Source organism: Salmo salar, chromosome 09 (assembly GCF_965601325.2).
Source record: "Salmo salar chromosome 09, fSalSal1, whole genome shotgun sequence".
Taxonomy (NCBI): domain Eukaryota; kingdom Metazoa; phylum Chordata; class Actinopteri; order Salmoniformes; family Salmonidae; genus Salmo; species Salmo salar.
In genome coordinates this window covers 16,893,298-16,910,560 of record NC_138299.1, presented here as the reverse complement: position 1 = coordinate 16,910,560, position 17,263 = coordinate 16,893,298, and the positions used below count along the sequence as shown (strand labels likewise).

The following is a 17,263-nucleotide window of genomic DNA, read 5'->3' as shown; positions in this document are numbered from 1 at the left end:
ATCACCACTGATCAGATTAGGGGGTCACAGAGGGTTCCCTGTCTGGGCTGGGGGTCTTACTGTCTGAGGCCTTCATCTATCTTCAACCAATCATCTCTGACTTTCACCTCTGGACTGGTGTAATTGACACATGGGCTATAATGCTATAATCCTGGGATCCCTCCTCTTGACGTTCATACATCATTGACATTTAGAGGCATTGCTGTAGTAATTTCCCATTCAATTCCATTCGATTCAATACAATGTCATTCTCTATAGCTAATTCCACAGCGTGTAAATGGCCTTGTCACCCTGTGAATCCTCCCCCCTCAGTCAGTCTCATTCAGGCCATTAGATAACATTGAGTTCCAGTCAGTCATTCTCAGTGAGCCCAGTGTGAGGGTAATCCCTCTACTCACTGAGAAGTGACCATACGTATCATGACTACATTATGCCTCTCTGCTCTGCTCCTCCTCAGACCTACAGTGTACAGCTGTCAGCCTCTCTCTTACGCGTTATGTCGTTTTCTCCCTCTCTCTCTTATTGTCTCTCTCTTTCTCTCGCTTTCTTTCGTTCTTTCTCTCGCTCTCTCTCGCTCTCTCTCGCTCTCTCTCTCTCTTACTAATTTAAATATCTTTTCCTTCACATGTTCCTCTTGACTCATTTGATTATCTTCTTACATGTCTGACCTAGTTCTCCTGGCATGTTTAACGTGTTTGAGATGTCTGGGGTCCTACACAGCGGTCATGGTCTTAGCCATGACATTCTTTATGTCAGAAACGGACATATTTATTGAACCTTTTCCCCTTCAGGAATGTTTTTCTGCCTCTTAGTAGGGAACTATTTCTGGTCTATGATGAGCCAGGCCTTAGTGTTGATACACTCTTCGAAAAAAGGGTTCTTCAAAGGGTTCTCCATATGGGGACAATGGAAGAACCCTTTTAGGTTCTAGATAGACCCTTCTTTTTCTAAGAGTGTGTTGTTGGTTTGGATTGGTTTGACTTGATTTATGGTGTGTATTCTGTTGTTGGTGAATCATGTGTGTGCGTGTGCGTGTGTGTGCGTGTGCGTGTGTGTGACAGTGTGACAGTGTGCGTGTGCGTGTGTGTGTGTGACAGTGTGCGTGGGCCAGTGTGTGAGGTCTGCCATAGCTGGCTCTGTATGACAAGCTGGCCAGGAGTCAAAGAAGGGAGGCAGAAGGGGCATCTGGCTTGGAGCCATGGCCGGCGGCCATGCCTGCATGAAGAGTGGAGAGAAAAACAAGTGCAATTGAAGAGAGAGAGAGAGAATCCCCCATTACTCCCTCGCTCATTGATCAGCGGAGGAGAGGAGGAAAGAGGCGAAGGGAGAAATAATGATATGGGCTTAATTATGGATTTTGATAATCGACATCAAAGATAATGAAAGTCTTGGAGACTTCCCACAACTCTCCAGTGCTTTCTAGAACTGATCCCCCGATCATCTCTTCCTTTCTTCATTTCTCTCTCCTCTCTTTTTCCTTCCAGATAGTACTAGCAAATGTACGTTCCGTATGCGTCAGCTTTGAAAGGCTAAAACATTCTTTTTTAAGATTACCACAATGAAGTTATTTTCAACCTTCATTCTGAAAGAGAAGCTATGTTTCTAACTCAGGACTGTCTCAGACCACAGATATACGCCACATGACCAAAAGTATGTGGACACCTGCTCGTCGAACACCTCATTCCAAAATCATGGCCATTAATATGGAGTTGGTCTCCCCTTTACTGCTATAACAGCCTCGTAAATATATTTACATTTAATGGGACCACCTGTATGTAAAATGTATGCCTGCATAACTGCAAGTCGCTTTCAATAGAAGCATTTGCTAAATGGCATATATAGAGTACACTAAGTGTACAAAAGAGGCGCCCTCAAGCCGGTGTGCCTGGCACCTACCACCATACCCTATTCAAAGGCACTTAAACCCGTCTCCTCCCCTTCAGCTACACTGATTGAAGTGGATTTAACAGGTGACATCAATAAGGGGTCATAGCTTTCACCTGGATTCACCTGGTCAGTCTATGTCATGGAAAGAGCCTGATGTTTTGTCCACTCCGTGTATGTTATGTATAGTATTCTATATTATGTGTTTATTCTACTTACCATATCAACAATTGGTATTTCATATTAGGCCAGTTATGTGCTTTGAAATGTCTGGAAACTGTTATCGTCATAATAAAAGTATTATTATTGCCCTCTGTGTAGGCGTGTCACACATGAGTATTGGGGAAAGGTTATGCACAGGGTTAATGTACAACTGTGTGTGTAAATCTGTATTCAATGGAGGACTTTATTTCACAGTGAATCAACGAGGATTAGAATGCAGATGCTTGTGCTATTCTGTGTCTGTCTGCGTCTGTGTGTGTGTGTGTGTGTGTGTGTGTGTGTGTGTGTGTGTGTGTGTGTGTGTGTGTGTGTGTGCTGTCTGCGTCTGTGTGTGTGTGTGAGTCTCTAGGCCCGTGCATGTGTATGTGTCAGTGTTTTTCTGTGTGTGTGTGTGTGTGTGTGTGTCCTCAGAGAAAGGGGATCAGTGAGAACAGGTCTGTGGTAATGAAGCTGGGAGCCGGGTCCTGGTCCTTATACCCATCTTGTCAGCCGCAGTAATAATCTGATACATCATTACAGTCCCGGCCTACACAGGGCCTCCACAGCACACGCTCAGCCCATGCTTCACTCAATGGCTTTTTAAAAGGGCCCGTCCTTGAGCGCCAGCGAGCCTCTGGAGTGGCTGCATATTAAAAACTTCCCCTCTCCGTCCGCTGTGGAGCGCCCTCCTCGCCGCGACACGCCACCGAGCTGCGAGGAGAATTCATAAACGTGCAGCCTCAAACGGCAAGGACCAGAGAGGGCAAACAGGAGAGTCTCTTCTCCATCTCTGTCTCTCTCTCTCTCTCTCTCTCTCTCTCTCTCTCTCTCTCTCTGTCTGTCTGTCTCCTGCTGGGGCAGAGTGTGTAGAAAAGACTGGGCGCCGTGTGGCTTTACTGTTCCCTCATAAAACACAGACATACTAACACAGGGCCTCTCACTGGGCTCCTTACAGCTCCTTATACTGCCACTTACTGCCTTTGACTGGGGCCCAGCCGCCTGGCTGTCTGAGGAGAGGAGGGGGGATAGGGGAAGAGAGGAAAGGAGAGGAAAGGGGGGAGGAGGGGGGATGAGAGGAGAGGAGAGGGGATGAGAGGAGAGGAGAGGAGAGGAGGGGGTAGGTGAGATGTGTAGAGGAATGGAGGGGAGGGCGGGGAGGAGAGGAGGGGAGTGGAGCAGGGGGTAAGTAGGGGAAGGGAGGAGGGGCGGTAGGGGAGGAGTGGAGACAAGACGAGGATAGGAGGAGAGGAGAGGAGTGGAGGGGGGGGTAGGGGAGGAGTGGAGACGAGACGAGGATAGGAGGAGAGGAGAGGAGTGGAGGGGGGGTAGGGGAGGAGTGGAGACGAGACGAGGATAGGAGGAGAGGAGAGGAGTGGAGGGGGGGTAGGGGAGGAGTGGAGACGAGACGAGGATAGGAGGAGAGGAGTGGAGGGGGGGCAGGGGAGGAGTGGAGACGAGACGAGGATAGGAGGAGAGGAGAGGAGTGGAGGGGGGGGCAGGGGAGGAGTGGAGACGAGACGAGGATAGGAGGAGAGGAGAGGAGTGGAGGGGGGGCAGGGGACTGGGGAGGACAGTAGTTCATAAAATGCTCATGGCTGTTGTATCTCCTACCATTGGATTGTGTCTGTTCTTTAAACACAGACAGCGCCTCCAATCGATCCTACCATAGAGCATCATCCACTATTATGAGACAGGCTTGTCAGAGTGTGTCTGAGATGGCCAGACGTACACACACACACACACACACACACTCAGAGAGCTGGCGTGCTGGGCCTGCTAATCAATAAGGGATGGAGCGTAAGTGGGAGTGTTATGTGTGGGGACAGAGCTCACAGCATGGCAGACCTAAAGGATATGACAGAGAGAGGGTAACCGGGGCAGGACTGCCGGATGAGTGGAGACGTCACCCAAGAATGGCAGGAAGCGACAGTGATGTGAGAGGAGCAGGCAGGGAGGTGGTGGTTGGGGGAGGAGGGGAGGGGAGGAGGGTCAGGCAGGCATCCACTTTCGTTGTTCATCTCTGACAACTATTTTTCTGCTCTCTCTCTATCCCTTTCTCTCTCTCTCTCTCTCTCTCTCTCTCTGTCTCTCTCACTCGCTCTCTCTGTCTCTGCATGGCTCTTTGTGTTTACCTACGTGTCACTGCTTTAGTGCAGTGCTCCTCTCTTCTCCTCTCCTCAGCGAGCTGAAACACAGTGAGAAACGCTCAGCTCTGCAGCTCTCTACTCTGCTCTCCTCTACCATGAACCAGGCCTTGAATGCCAGCCAGACAGTCCATCACCAGCCCTGCAAATTACACTCAGTCTCCCCTGAAAGTCCTTCAAAAGTGCTCTGGTTGAGTGCATGACGCTGAACCGCACTTTCTTGCAGCGGGAAGAAGGATCAAGTTTTTGACATATTTGTAAAAAAAAAAAAACCCTCAGCAACCAACTTGATAGATTCAGCATTCGCCTTTGTAAATGTTGTGGTTTTATCTTTGTGTGTGACTCCAGTCTCTGGCACTGTGTCCAGTTTTTGGGAGGAGGTTGATTACATGTTGGATTGTGGTCACACTAGTGACAGAGGATGTTTCATCCCTGTTTCTCCCACATTTTAACACGCACTGCATTTAACACAGGGATGGAGCGTAACCATGGTGTATGAAAGTTAGTGTTAGTGGGAGTGTTTACGTGAGTGTTAGTGGGAGTTAAACTAAGTGTTAGTGGGAGTTAAAGTGGGTGTTAGTGAGAGTGTTTACGTGAGTGTTAGTGGGAGTGTGGTCCAGTCTTTACTGCTGTAGGTGAGACAGCTGGACAGGCCAAATCAGCCAAACCCAGTTTGTTGGTGACTGTGAAAACGTATGAAATTCAGATGCAAACCAGGGCTTTGGGGAAGAAGAATGAAATATACGAGTTTTTCTACAGCAGATGAACGGACAGGACCTGTGTAGATCTATATTCTTTCAGGAACAGCCTTACTTCTTAGAGGTACTCTGTTGACTTGGTGTTAGAGGGACGTATGTTCCCATTTCAGTTAGACTGGAATCCTCTCTAGCCTAGTAGTGGACCTGTCTGGGACAAAATGGTGGCTAAACATAGACTTGTCAAGGTGTTTCCTTTTTGACAAAATTCCCGGCCTGTGTTGGCTGAATGGCCTGCATGTGTCACCTAGGCATGTATTCCTGATATAGGGTATAAATATACAGTACTCTGCTTCAGTCTGTCCTCACAGTCCACAAGTGTTGTTCAAGGTGAGAGCTGTTAACTGTTCTCTTTCACTTCTCTGTCACTACTACCCTACCTCTCGCTTTCAACCCTCCCTCTCTCGTTCTTTTACCCTCCCTCCCCCTTTCTTTCTCTCTCTCCGCTGTGCTCCCCTCAGCTGTCAGCTCACCTCTGTGCTACAAGGTATTACTCCCCCTCCTAATGTAGCCGCGGCGCTGGTGTGTGTGTGTGTGGGGGGGGGGGGGGGGGGGGAGTCTCCTGTGTCTGGTCCTTTCATGTGTCACAGAGCTAGCTGCACGGCCCATGTTTGCCAATGAGGCGGCTACGCTGGAGCTAAGCTAGGTTAAGCCTGAACGCCGCTTCGCTGTGCGCCGCGATGCCGAGCCTGTTTTAGCAGGCCTGGAAGAGACAGACAGAGAGAGAGAGAGAGAGAGAGAGAGAGAGAGAGAGAGAGAGAGGCCTCTCACCCGTCACTCACGCACCACATCACACACTTCACACACACACATGCTCAGGGGATGCAGGATAAAGCCATGTGTGTAATATGCATTTATGTATTGTATGTGAACAGGTTTTTAAACTCACTAGCTATTGTAGGCTGTTTTTCATTTCGCCATTTTTTAGGTTATTTACTTTTCTTTTTCCCATTATTTTATTGAATAATTTCGATTGTTATGGCAAGGTAATGTTGACTTTGTTCTTGTGTGAGGCTGGTGCCGTACTGCTATTCTGTCCTCCCCTCCCTCTATCCCCCCTCTTTCCCTCTCTGTTTCTCCCTCCAGTGTGTCGCGCCTTTATTGTTCCCCCTTCTTTATGTATTAGCATCCTGCATGCGTTCCGTGGCGCTTGCTGAATATGCAATGAAAGCTGTGGGGTCATTGGTCTCTGCTCATTTTCATAATCTGGAATATTGAGGGAGGGAGGCTGAAGGGCTGGAGAGGAGGACTGAAGATGTCCCCTCTTCTTTCTTTGATACATGTTGTTCTCCTCTTCTCTCCCCTTATTTTCTCTTCTTTTTTTATCCTCTCGTTTTTCCCCGCTTCTCTTGTCTTTTCTCCCCATCTTTTCCTCGCCTCCTCTTTTCTGTCTGCTCCAGTGGGAGGAGACGAGAATAAAAGAGAAATGGTTTCTCCTTATTCTGTCAAGTGGATCATCTTAAGTCATTCATCTGTTTACTTTCCCCATCTCTTTCTGTCTGTGTCTTTGCATTGTAAATGGGAATACACCTTTAGAATTTGACATGTAAAATACACAAATAATACAGAAATTCACACACACACACACACACACACACACACACACACACACACACACACACACACACACACACACACACACACACACACACACACACACACACACACACACGTAGAAGAGATTATTTTAAATAGTGTATTTTCATTTGAACGTAACATTTCATTTGATCAGGAACACACCATAAACATAAAGGAAGTAGCACAACAACTAGGCTATATGGCTATAAACATCCTTTAGAACTTCCTGTCCAGCCCCTGTTGTCACGGTTATTATTAACCAAATCAGCTTGGAATGCCTCTGCAGGATAATTCATTAATGTATTCACTAACTTCTGTTTCATTAGTGTCTTTGTTTACTGCGTTAGCTGGAGGTGTCTGGATAAAGATCGGTAAACACTGGGTTTGTGTTTGGATCCTCCAGGCCTCCGTAGCTCCCTCAGTGGTCTAATCTCTCCAACCAGATAGGTTTCCTGAGGGCCCCATCTCCTCTGCACCTCCTCTGCATCTCCTCTGCACCTCCTCTGCTCCTCTGTGTCCGTCTATCCCCACACCAGACCAGTCCAGAGCAGACCAGAGCAGACTAGAACAGTCCAGTCCTTGGAGCCTCCAGGATAAAACACAACACACAGCTCTAGGGGTCAATAGAAGTGACCTCTCTGGATATGGACAGATTGTTGATATAAATCCTCTGTGAGGTTTGCTATTGCCTGGTGTTGATGTGTTTTAGCACTGAGATGATTGGGGTCTGGAGGCCAGATGGTCAAGGAGAGGTGAGGCGAGGCTTAGTGAGGGAATGTTTATTGCATCTTTGTTGTACTGTGATCTGTAGCTTATGTTGTATACTTGGTTGGTTTCTGCATTTTAATGTTGGTTTATTTAAATTCACCTCCTCCTCCTCATTGAGCTTGAAGTGTGTACATGTACACAATGATTTTTTCACAATAACACATACACGCTCTCCTCTCTCTCCGTCTAATCTTTCTCTATCTCCTCCTTCTCTTTCGTGTCGCCTGAGAGCAGGTGTCTATCCTCTCCCTCTCTCCCATGTTACCCTCTCACTCTAGACCCCTCTCCCCATGTCTCGCTCCCTCTCTCCCATGTTACCCTCTCACTCTAGCCCCCTCTCCTCATGTCTCGCTCCCTCTCTCCCATGTTACCCTCTCACTCTAGCCCCCTCTCCTCATGTCTCTCTCCCTCTCTCCCATGTTACCCTCTCACTCTAGCCCCCTCTCCTCATGTCTCTCTCCCTCTCTCCAATGTTACCCTCTCACTCTAGCCCCCTCTCCTCATGTCTCTCTCCCTCTCTCCCATGTTACCCTCTCACTCTAGCCCCCTCTCCTCATGTCTCTCTCCCTCTCTCCCATGTTACCCTCTCACTCTAGCCCCCTCTCCTCATGTCTCTCTCCCTCTCTCCCATGTTACCCTCTCACTCTAGCCCCCTCTCCTCATGTCTCCCTCTCTCCCATGTTACCCTATCACTCTAGCCCCCTCTCCTCATGTCTCCCTCTCTCCCATCCCTCCTTTCCTCCCTGTCTCTCCTTGACTCCCTCTCTCCGGAGCTACAGGGATTTGACTCTAACCGGCCCTGGCGCCCATAATGAAACCAAATCTATTTAAAGCCAAAAGCGATGCAAGTTTTAATTTCCTATTCCAGACAACCTTTTTGGCTACACAGCATTTCACATCCACTTAATAACTTTTACCCCTCCACCACCCTCCTTCCCTCCATTCCTGCCTTCGTCCCCCTCCTCCCCCTCCTCCCCCTCCTCCCCCTCTGTGTATTTCTCTTCTAGTGGGCCCTTATTGGCTGCAGAGGAGAGGAGAGGCGCAGGCTGCCTCTTCAAGGGCAATATCTGTCAAATGATTCCCCAGTGAAATTAAGATAGAAGCCATGAGAGAGAAAAGAGATGGGGGGGGGGGGGAGATAGCAGCCAGCGTTCCTTTTCTTCTATCGCTCTCAATTCAATATCATCTCACAAAACAAGTTAAAGATAGATCTGGAGAAGGAGTCTTCATGCTTTTTACATCTCAAAAGGAGGAGCTGGAAATGAAAGATTAGTGTGAAATGGGAAAAAGGGACTTTTTTGTTGTTGTCAGGACCAAATACAATGAATGTTTTTTTACATGATTGAATAGGGATCTATTTGTTTACACACGGAAACACACACACACACACACACACACACACACACACCACACACACACACACACACACACACACACACACACACACACACACACACACACACACACACACAGTATTACTGAAGCCATTCGTTTGTCTTGTTTGGTGATGTAGCCGAAATTGCATTTGAGACGCAGTTATCTGATATTTGGTGGTATATATGGAGTGTCCTATGAGATGAGAAATGTCTCCTATTCCAAGCTATACAGGGATCTGGTCTGGTATAAGGGTTTAATAAACCGGTCTTCGATGTGGAGTCAGTCAGTCACTCTGGGCTGTCAGTATGCACAGCGCCATCTGCTGGCTAGGACAGCTACTGCCACCATCAAACAATGGCTCTAAACAGCAGCCATTCACTTTAGTACTGCAACATCAATACAAAGTGTTTTCCTGTTTCATTTACAAAATGTATGAATGCCAGTTCATAATTTGACAGATGTCATCAAAACAGTTGATGCTGATAGCCCATAATAATATAATTTCTACCTTCTGTAATTATTGAGGGTAATTTAAATGTACAGCTGATCTGTAAATGTCCAGAATTAAATGAACATTTTCCAATGTGTCATCTGTGTGTTTTAGGCCCCCAGCACCAATGATAAATGCCCTAAGCACTGTGCCAATAGTCACAATGTGATAGGTGTAAGCAATAAGGTGAATGCACTTCGAAGTAAATCTCAGCTCTGTTCAAAGTGTCACGGCTGTTGTAGGAAGAAAAGGACCAAAGTGCAGCGTGTGTGTCGTTCCACATTTTATTTAATCTGTGAAACTATGCAATACATAAAATAAACTGAATAAACAAAATAACAAACCGTGACACAGAGGTGAAACAAACACTACTCAAAAATAATCACCCACAAAACCCAGGAAGAAAAACCCCTACTTAAGTATGATCTCCAATTAGAGACAACGAGGACCAGCTGCCTCTAGTTGGAGATCATCCCAAACAAACCAACATAGACATACAAAAACTAGAACCTAATAACATAGAAATAGAAAACATAGAAAAACACAAAACACCCCCTTGTCACACCCTGACCTACTCTACCATAGAAAATAACATCTTACAATGGTCAGGACGTGACAAAAAGTCAAGAAAATCTTTTGGAGTATCATTAAAACAGGTTCAGGAGTATCATTAAAACAGGTTCGGGAGTATCATTAAAACAGGTTCAGGAGTATCATTAAAACAGGTTCAGGAGTATCATTAAAACAGGTTCAGGAGTATCATTAAAACAGGTTCGGGAGTATCATTAAAACAGGTTCGGGAGTATCATTAAAACAGGTTCAGGAGTATCATTAAAACAGGTTCAGGAGTATCATTAAAACAGGTTCGGGAGTATCATTAAAACAGGTTCGGGAGTATCATTAAAACAGGTTCGGGAGTATCATTAAAACAGGTTCGGGAGTATCATTAAAACAGGTTCAGGAGTATAATTAAAACAGGTTCAGGAGTATCATTAAAACAGGTTCACCAACATTAGACGACTATACAGAACACCCTTGGCTGAGATAAGTGAATCCAATCAATGATGAGAATACGCAGATCAACTGATACCTGACACGGACATGGGGGCGTGGCAGGAAGATCGATGTACCATGAACCAATAGGTTGTGAGTTCAAGTCCCAGTGAGGCCATGTTGAACGTACGTCAAATATGTAAGTTGAAAATACTGTTTGTGATTATCCCTAAATGGCTCAGCGATGTGATGTGTAATGCATTTTTCTTTGGACACATAAATGTTCCTGCAACGTTCCCATGAAAAGCATTCAGAACATTCTTATCATAACTTCTGAGAACATGGTAGCCACATTCTAGTTGACATTAAGAGAAGGATCTCTTGGAAACATTCCTTGCCCATCACAGCAACATTCCTATGAATTGACCTAATGAGACTCTTTAGGGAACGTTCTCCAAACGTTTGTTGTTAGCTAGGTCTCTTGTTCCTGTAAGAGGAACAATCTCAACGTCAGTGTCATTGACACGTTTTTCCTGAAGTGGCGTCCCAGGCTGCTTCTCATGCTTGCTTGCCAAGTCCATCCTCGAATTCCTATGTGTGATACATGCAGCGATACAACACAGCCGCAGAGAGTGAGAGAGGAAGGGGGGGGATGCAAGCGAGTGAGAGAGAGAGTGTGTATATATCTTAACACTACGCCCCCGAGGTGAACTGAAATATACAGCCCTGTGACAGTACACTACTAAGACATTGCCATAAAATCATACCAGACCGTCTTTTTATAGTCTGGCTCCTCAGCCACACACACGCACACACACACACACACACACACACACACACACACACACACACACACACACACACACACACACACACACACACACACACACACACACACACACACACACACACACACACACACACACACACACACACACACACAGCAGAGTGAGAGGAAGAGAGGTCTGGGACTGGGAGGAGACGTGTGTTCTTGAACAAACGCTGCTCTCTCTCTGGTATGAACAGATCTGTGTGTCTGACGCCGTTTCATCTCTTGTGTTATTAAATCAGCCTCTCACGGGTGTCACCTCTCCTTTGACAACGCTTACATCAGCCATGGTGTCCTCTGATTGGCTCAGCCACTCTAGCATATCACAGATAGTTAGTTGATTTCTCTGTCGGGTGATTGTTGGATGAGAACGGGCCAGTGGGGTCGTCATCAGTCTTCAGTTCCTCAGAAACATCAGTTTGAATATGGAAACTAAATGGTGGAATGTTATCTATGTTCCTCTAGTCTTCTTGGGATGTCTGCCATGGTTCTGGCCAATATTTCACTTTTTTCTGCCCCATACCGAGCTCTCTCAGTATTGTGTAACCAGTTTCTGTTCTAGAAAGTTTGTCTTGTCCTGTCTGGCGTCCTGAAGTTGTCTTTTCTGTCACTCAGCTTTCAATGCGGGCTGTTACATCATGTTTATCATCATTCTGAACACTGAAAAGTTCAAGAGAGAAAAATATACTGGAGAAAAAATATGTATTAAAGACAAGTATAGAGGAAAAATATCAAAGTGTCCAAGACAAAATGGCACAACTTTTGGGCTAAGACACTGACATGTTTTGTGCGGTTTGGTTTTGATATTTATTCTGTTTGAGAGACCGTAGTCCTTTCTGTTACATACATGCATGCCTGCTTCATGGGCTTTATACTCCTTCTTATGTACCATTCTTCTATTGTCAGCTTATGATTTCTCATCTTACAACATTTATCACTTTATTATGCCATAAGTACATTATATTGTATTTTATTTTTCTTGACTTAATTGTACATTTACTTGTCTGTTTTTTTGTTGTTGTATTCAACAATATAGTTGCCTTGCCAAAAAAAAAAACATTTAATGCTGCGTATTTTAAGGGCAATGTAATATTTATTAATGCATTATTCATAGTGTAAGGCAAATCAAACACATGCATTCATTTCTCTCTGTGTGTTGGCCTGTTATTAATAAATGTTATATATCTAGGCCTAGGGCTGTGGCGGTCACGAAGTTTCGCCAGCCGGTGATTGTCAACCAAATAACTGTAGGTTTCACGGTAATTGACCGTTAATCAACATAAACACATTTAGCATCTCCTGGTTTCCACACATAGCCTACAAGCCACTGATGCAGACCTTTGGAACATCTACATTTTAAAAACTCTAATAAATCCATGTAATATAGCCTACACCTTCACAATAAATCCATTACTTATTTTAGACCGGTCTAATGTAGCAGGATATGATGAACATTTAGAAATTCTATTCTGTTCGAAAGAACAGAATGGCATACTCTGAGTTGTCCTTATGTTAGGTCCTGATCTGGCTATGCCAAATGGCTGTGGGCTACACTAGTTCATTTAGCAGACAGGATTTGCTTAGAATTCCGTGGCATTATTTATGTTATCATGTAGTATGGAGAATACAATTGAACAACGCTGAATAAAATATAAATATTTTCTCCAAACGATTTAAGGGAGTGTGCACATGCAGCTTTCAGGGCCCTGAAAGATTTCTCACAACTTTGACAGCTCTGTCAATGAGATCAGGACCACAATATTAAGGTAAGAAACTGTATACAATTCCTATTTATGTTGGTAATTATAATATGTCTATTTTAGAGTATTTTTTACGATTGTTAATTTGAGTCTGTGAAATGAAATTGTGATCATAAGCCAAGTAGCGTTAGACAATCAGCCAAAACGAGACACGGTAGCTAGCTAAACCTAGCTACTTGAGTTAGCTATTTTCTTGTATTTTTGATGTAAATGTTTTCATTCATAACTGTACAAAATAAAGTACAAATATTTACAATTTGAAGAGGTATTAGGTATGACCTAGCTAAAATGAACTGGCTAAAGTTAGTGATTAGACATGAACCTAGCTACTGTAACTAGCCAGCCAGGCAGAAGAGAGGGCTGCTGCAGGATTGCAAAATGTATGATCCCCATATATCTAGCTAGCTAACTAGCTACATAGCTAGATATCTAGATATATTATGACATTTTTATCTGTGATAGCTATGATTCCTAAAAATAGTAAGCCTACTGGCTGTTGTTGATTGCAAGAATTCATGTAGCAAAGCCTTACCCTGATAACTTGTACATTTCCCTTCCATTCATGATTCCCTTTTCATGTGCTGAAGGGTCATCGCTACTTGGGGAAGATGAGGATGAAGAGGAGGAGATTGAAATGGAGGAGCCGGAGGAAATTTGGACACTGTGTGGGACTATCAGCTCTCACACCTTTATGAGGAGGACGACACAATGGACATGTCACCTGTGCTCCATTGTGACAAGGATAGGCAGGGGCTGGAGAGACTGGACAACATGCTCATGAGGCTGCAAACAGGGCTAAGGGACAATCACAACCTCGCAGGACAAATACATAGATATACATACCATACATAGCTAGCTAATCTTCACCCAGTAGCTCAGCTTGCCACTGGTCATTTCCTCTTTCTTGCATGCTTCTAATTCTGACTCTTTGTGTTAGGCTATAGGCCTAGTGCCGTGGTCACCAACCGGTCGATCACTATCGACTGGTCGATCTCCAAGGCATTTCTAGTCGATCTCCAAGGCATTTATAAACATTTCTGTAAAAAAAACGAAGAAAAAGCATCATCCTGTTGGTGGTAGGTGCACCCGATTTAGCTGCCCTGTGCGCCGGGTAGAAGTGTTCCGATTGTGAACCATTTCATGTTTCTGAATGTACAAACTCTGCTTTCCCGGCGGACCCGGAGAGCAAATTAAGTGCACTATAGGCAGTAAAATAAATCTACAACAAAGTTGATACTGTGAACATGTTTAAAACCATGACTAGAGAGAGAGTCAATGAATACAGCAAAGAGCTGCTGTTTAAGTTCTTACTCAGCACTGTCAACACTTTTTAGTCAACACTTACAGTGCCATCGGAAAGTATTCAGACCCCTTGACTTTTCCCACATTTTGTTAGGTGACAGCCTTATTCTAAAATGGATTAAATAAAATATTTTCCTCAGCAATCTACACACAATACCCCATAATGACAAAGTGAAAAAGGTTTTTAGAAATGTTTGCAAATGTATTAAAAATAAAAAACGGAACTATCTTATGTACATAAGTATTCAGACCCTTTGATATGAGACTCGAAATTGAGCTCACCTGCATCCTGTTTCCATTGATCATCCTTGAGATGTTTCTACAACTTCATTGCAGTCCACCTGTGGTAAATTCAATTGATTGGACATGATTTGGAAAGGCACACACCTGTCTATATAAGGTCCCACAGTTGACAGTGCAGGTCAGAGCAAATACCAAGCCATGAGTTCGAAGGAAATGTCAGTCGACCTCTGAGACAGGATTGTGTCAAGACACAGATCTGGAGAAGGGTATAAAACATTTATGCGGCATTGAAGGTCCCCAAGAACACAGTGGCCTCTATCATTCTTAAATGGAGTAAGATTGGAACCACCAAGACTCTTCCTAGAGCTGGCCACCCAGCCAAACAGAGCAATCGGGGGAGAAGAACCCGATGGTCACTCTGACAGAGCTCTGACCTCTGTGGAGACGGGAGAAACTTCCAGAAGGACAATCATCTCTGCAGCACTCCACCAATCAGGCCTTTATGGTAGAGTGGCCAGACGGAAGCCACTTCTCAGTAAAAACACATGACAGCCCGCTTGCAGTGTGCCAAAAGGCACCTAAAGACTCTCAGACCATGAGAAACAAGATTCTCTGGTCTGATGAAACCAAGATTGAACTCTTTGGCCTTAATGCCAAGCGTCACGTTTGGAGGAAACCTGGCACCATCGCTACGGTGAAGTATGGTGGTGGCAGCGTCATGCTGTGGGGGATGTTTTTCAACGGCAGGGACTAGGAGACTAGTCAGGATCCAGGCAAAGATGAACGGAGCAAAGTACAGAGAGATCCTTGATGAAAACCTGCTCCAAAGTGCTCAGGACCTCAGTTAGACTGGGGCGAAGGTTCACCCTCCACTAGGACAACGACCCTAAGCACACAGCCAAGACAACGCAGGAGTGGTTTCGGGACAAGTCTCTGAATGTCCTTGAGTGGCCCAGCCAGAGCCCGGACTTGCTTCAACAAAGTACTGAGTAAAGGGTTTGAATACTTACAGTGCCTTCGGAAAGTATTCAGACCCCTTGACTTTTTCCACATTTTGTAGTTTTACAGCCTGTCAGGTGCGTCGTAAGAAGTGGACCAAAACGCAGCGGGGATATGAATACTCATCTTCTTTTATTAGATGGAAATCAAAACAAAACACTATTACAAAAACAACGACGAAAAAACAGTCCTGTAAGGTGCTCTGACTATACAAGGAACAACTACCCACAAAACCCATGGAAAAAAACACCCCTACTAAATAGGACCTTCAATTAGAGGCAACGAGGAACAGATGCCTCCAATTGAAGGTCAGCCCAATAAACTAAACATAGAAATATAAGAACTAGAACAAACATAGAAATATATTAACATAGATCATAACCCAAAAACCCCGAAACACACAAAACAAACACACCCCTGCCACGTCCTGACCAACTACAATAACAAAATGACCCCTTTTCTGGTCAGGACGTGACACAGCCTGAATTTAAAATTGATTACATTTACATTTTTTTTCCCACTGGCCTTCACACAATACCCCATAATGTCAAAGTGGAATTATGTTTTTCGAAATGTGTAAATTAATAAAATGTCTTGAGTCAGTATTCAACCCCTTTGTTATGGCAAGCCTAAATAGGTTCAGGAGTAAAATGTTGCTTAACATGTCACATAATACGTTGCATAGACTCATTCTGTGTGCAATAATAGTGATTAACATGATTTTTGAATGACTACCTCTTCTCTGTATCCCACACATACAATTATCTGTAAGGTCCCTCAGTTGAGCAGTGAATTTCAAATACAGATTCAACCATTAAGACCAGGGAGGTTTCCCAATGCTTTGCAAAGAAGGGCTCCTATTGGTAGATGGGTGCAAATAAAAAAGCAGACATTGAATATCTCTTGAGCATGGTGAAGTTATTTAATTACACTTTGGATGGTGTATCAATACACCCAGTCACCAGAAAGATACAGGCCTCCTTCCTAACTCAGTTGCCGGAGAGGAAGGAAACTGCTCAGGGATTTCACCATGAGGCCATTGGTGACTTTAAAACAGTTACAGCATTTAATGGCTGTGATATGAGAAAACTGACGATGGGTCAACAACATTGTAGTTACTCTACAATACTTACCTAATTGACAGAGTGAAAAGAAGAAAGAAAATATTTCAAAACATGCATGTCACGTGTGCTCCCTCTCCGGCTTCTAGGTCCCGTCACCATCGTTACGCTCACCTGTGCGTCATCACTCACATGGACTCCATCACTTCCCTGATTACCTTCCCTATATATGTCACTCCCTTTGGTTCCTTCCCCAGGCATTGTTTGTGTTTCTTGTTTTGTTCATTAAATGATGTGCTCCCTGAACTTGCTTCCCGATTCCCAGCGCACTCTTTACAATGCATCCTATTTGCAACAAGGCACTAAAGTAATACTGCAAAAAATGTGGCAAGCAATTCACTTTTTGTCCTGTTATGTTTAAGGCAAATTCAATACAATACATTACTGAGTACCACTCTTCATATTTTCAAACATAGTGGTGGCTGCATCATGTTATAGGTATGCTTGTAATCATTAAGGGCCTGGGAATTTTTCAGGATAAAAAGGAAATGGAGCTAAGCACAGGCAAAATCCTAGTGGAAAACCTTGTTCAGTCTACTTTCCAGACGGTGGAAGATAAATTAACCTTTCAGCAGGACAATAACCTAAAACACAAGACCAACTCTGCCCTGGAGTTGCTTACCAAGAAGACAGTGTATGTTCCAAGTTACAATTTTGATTAAATCTACTTGAAAAGGACTTCTACAAAGTATTAACTCAGAGGTGAGAATACTTATGTTAATTCGATATTTATTTATTTCATTTTCAATAGATTATCTAAAATATCTAAAAACATGTTATCACTATGTCATTATGGGGTATTGTGTGTACAGTTGAAGT

The 17,263-nt window shown here is 44.4% G+C and overlaps 1 protein-coding gene and 1 long non-coding RNA gene across 4 annotated transcripts in view; both read left to right on the top strand.

The window, feature by feature from the left end:
* Window positions 1-17,263, top strand: part of LOC106610785 (AT-rich interactive domain-containing protein 1B) — a 231,187-nt gene that overhangs the window by 117,964 nt on the left and 95,960 nt on the right. The gene's annotated exons all lie outside the window — the stretch shown is intronic.
* On the top strand, window positions 8,800-16,690 carry LOC145857998 (uncharacterized). The gene is made up of 2 exons (XR_014378703.1): window positions 8,800-12,785; window positions 13,367-16,690. It is a non-coding gene; the product is annotated as an uncharacterized LOC145857998 (long non-coding RNA).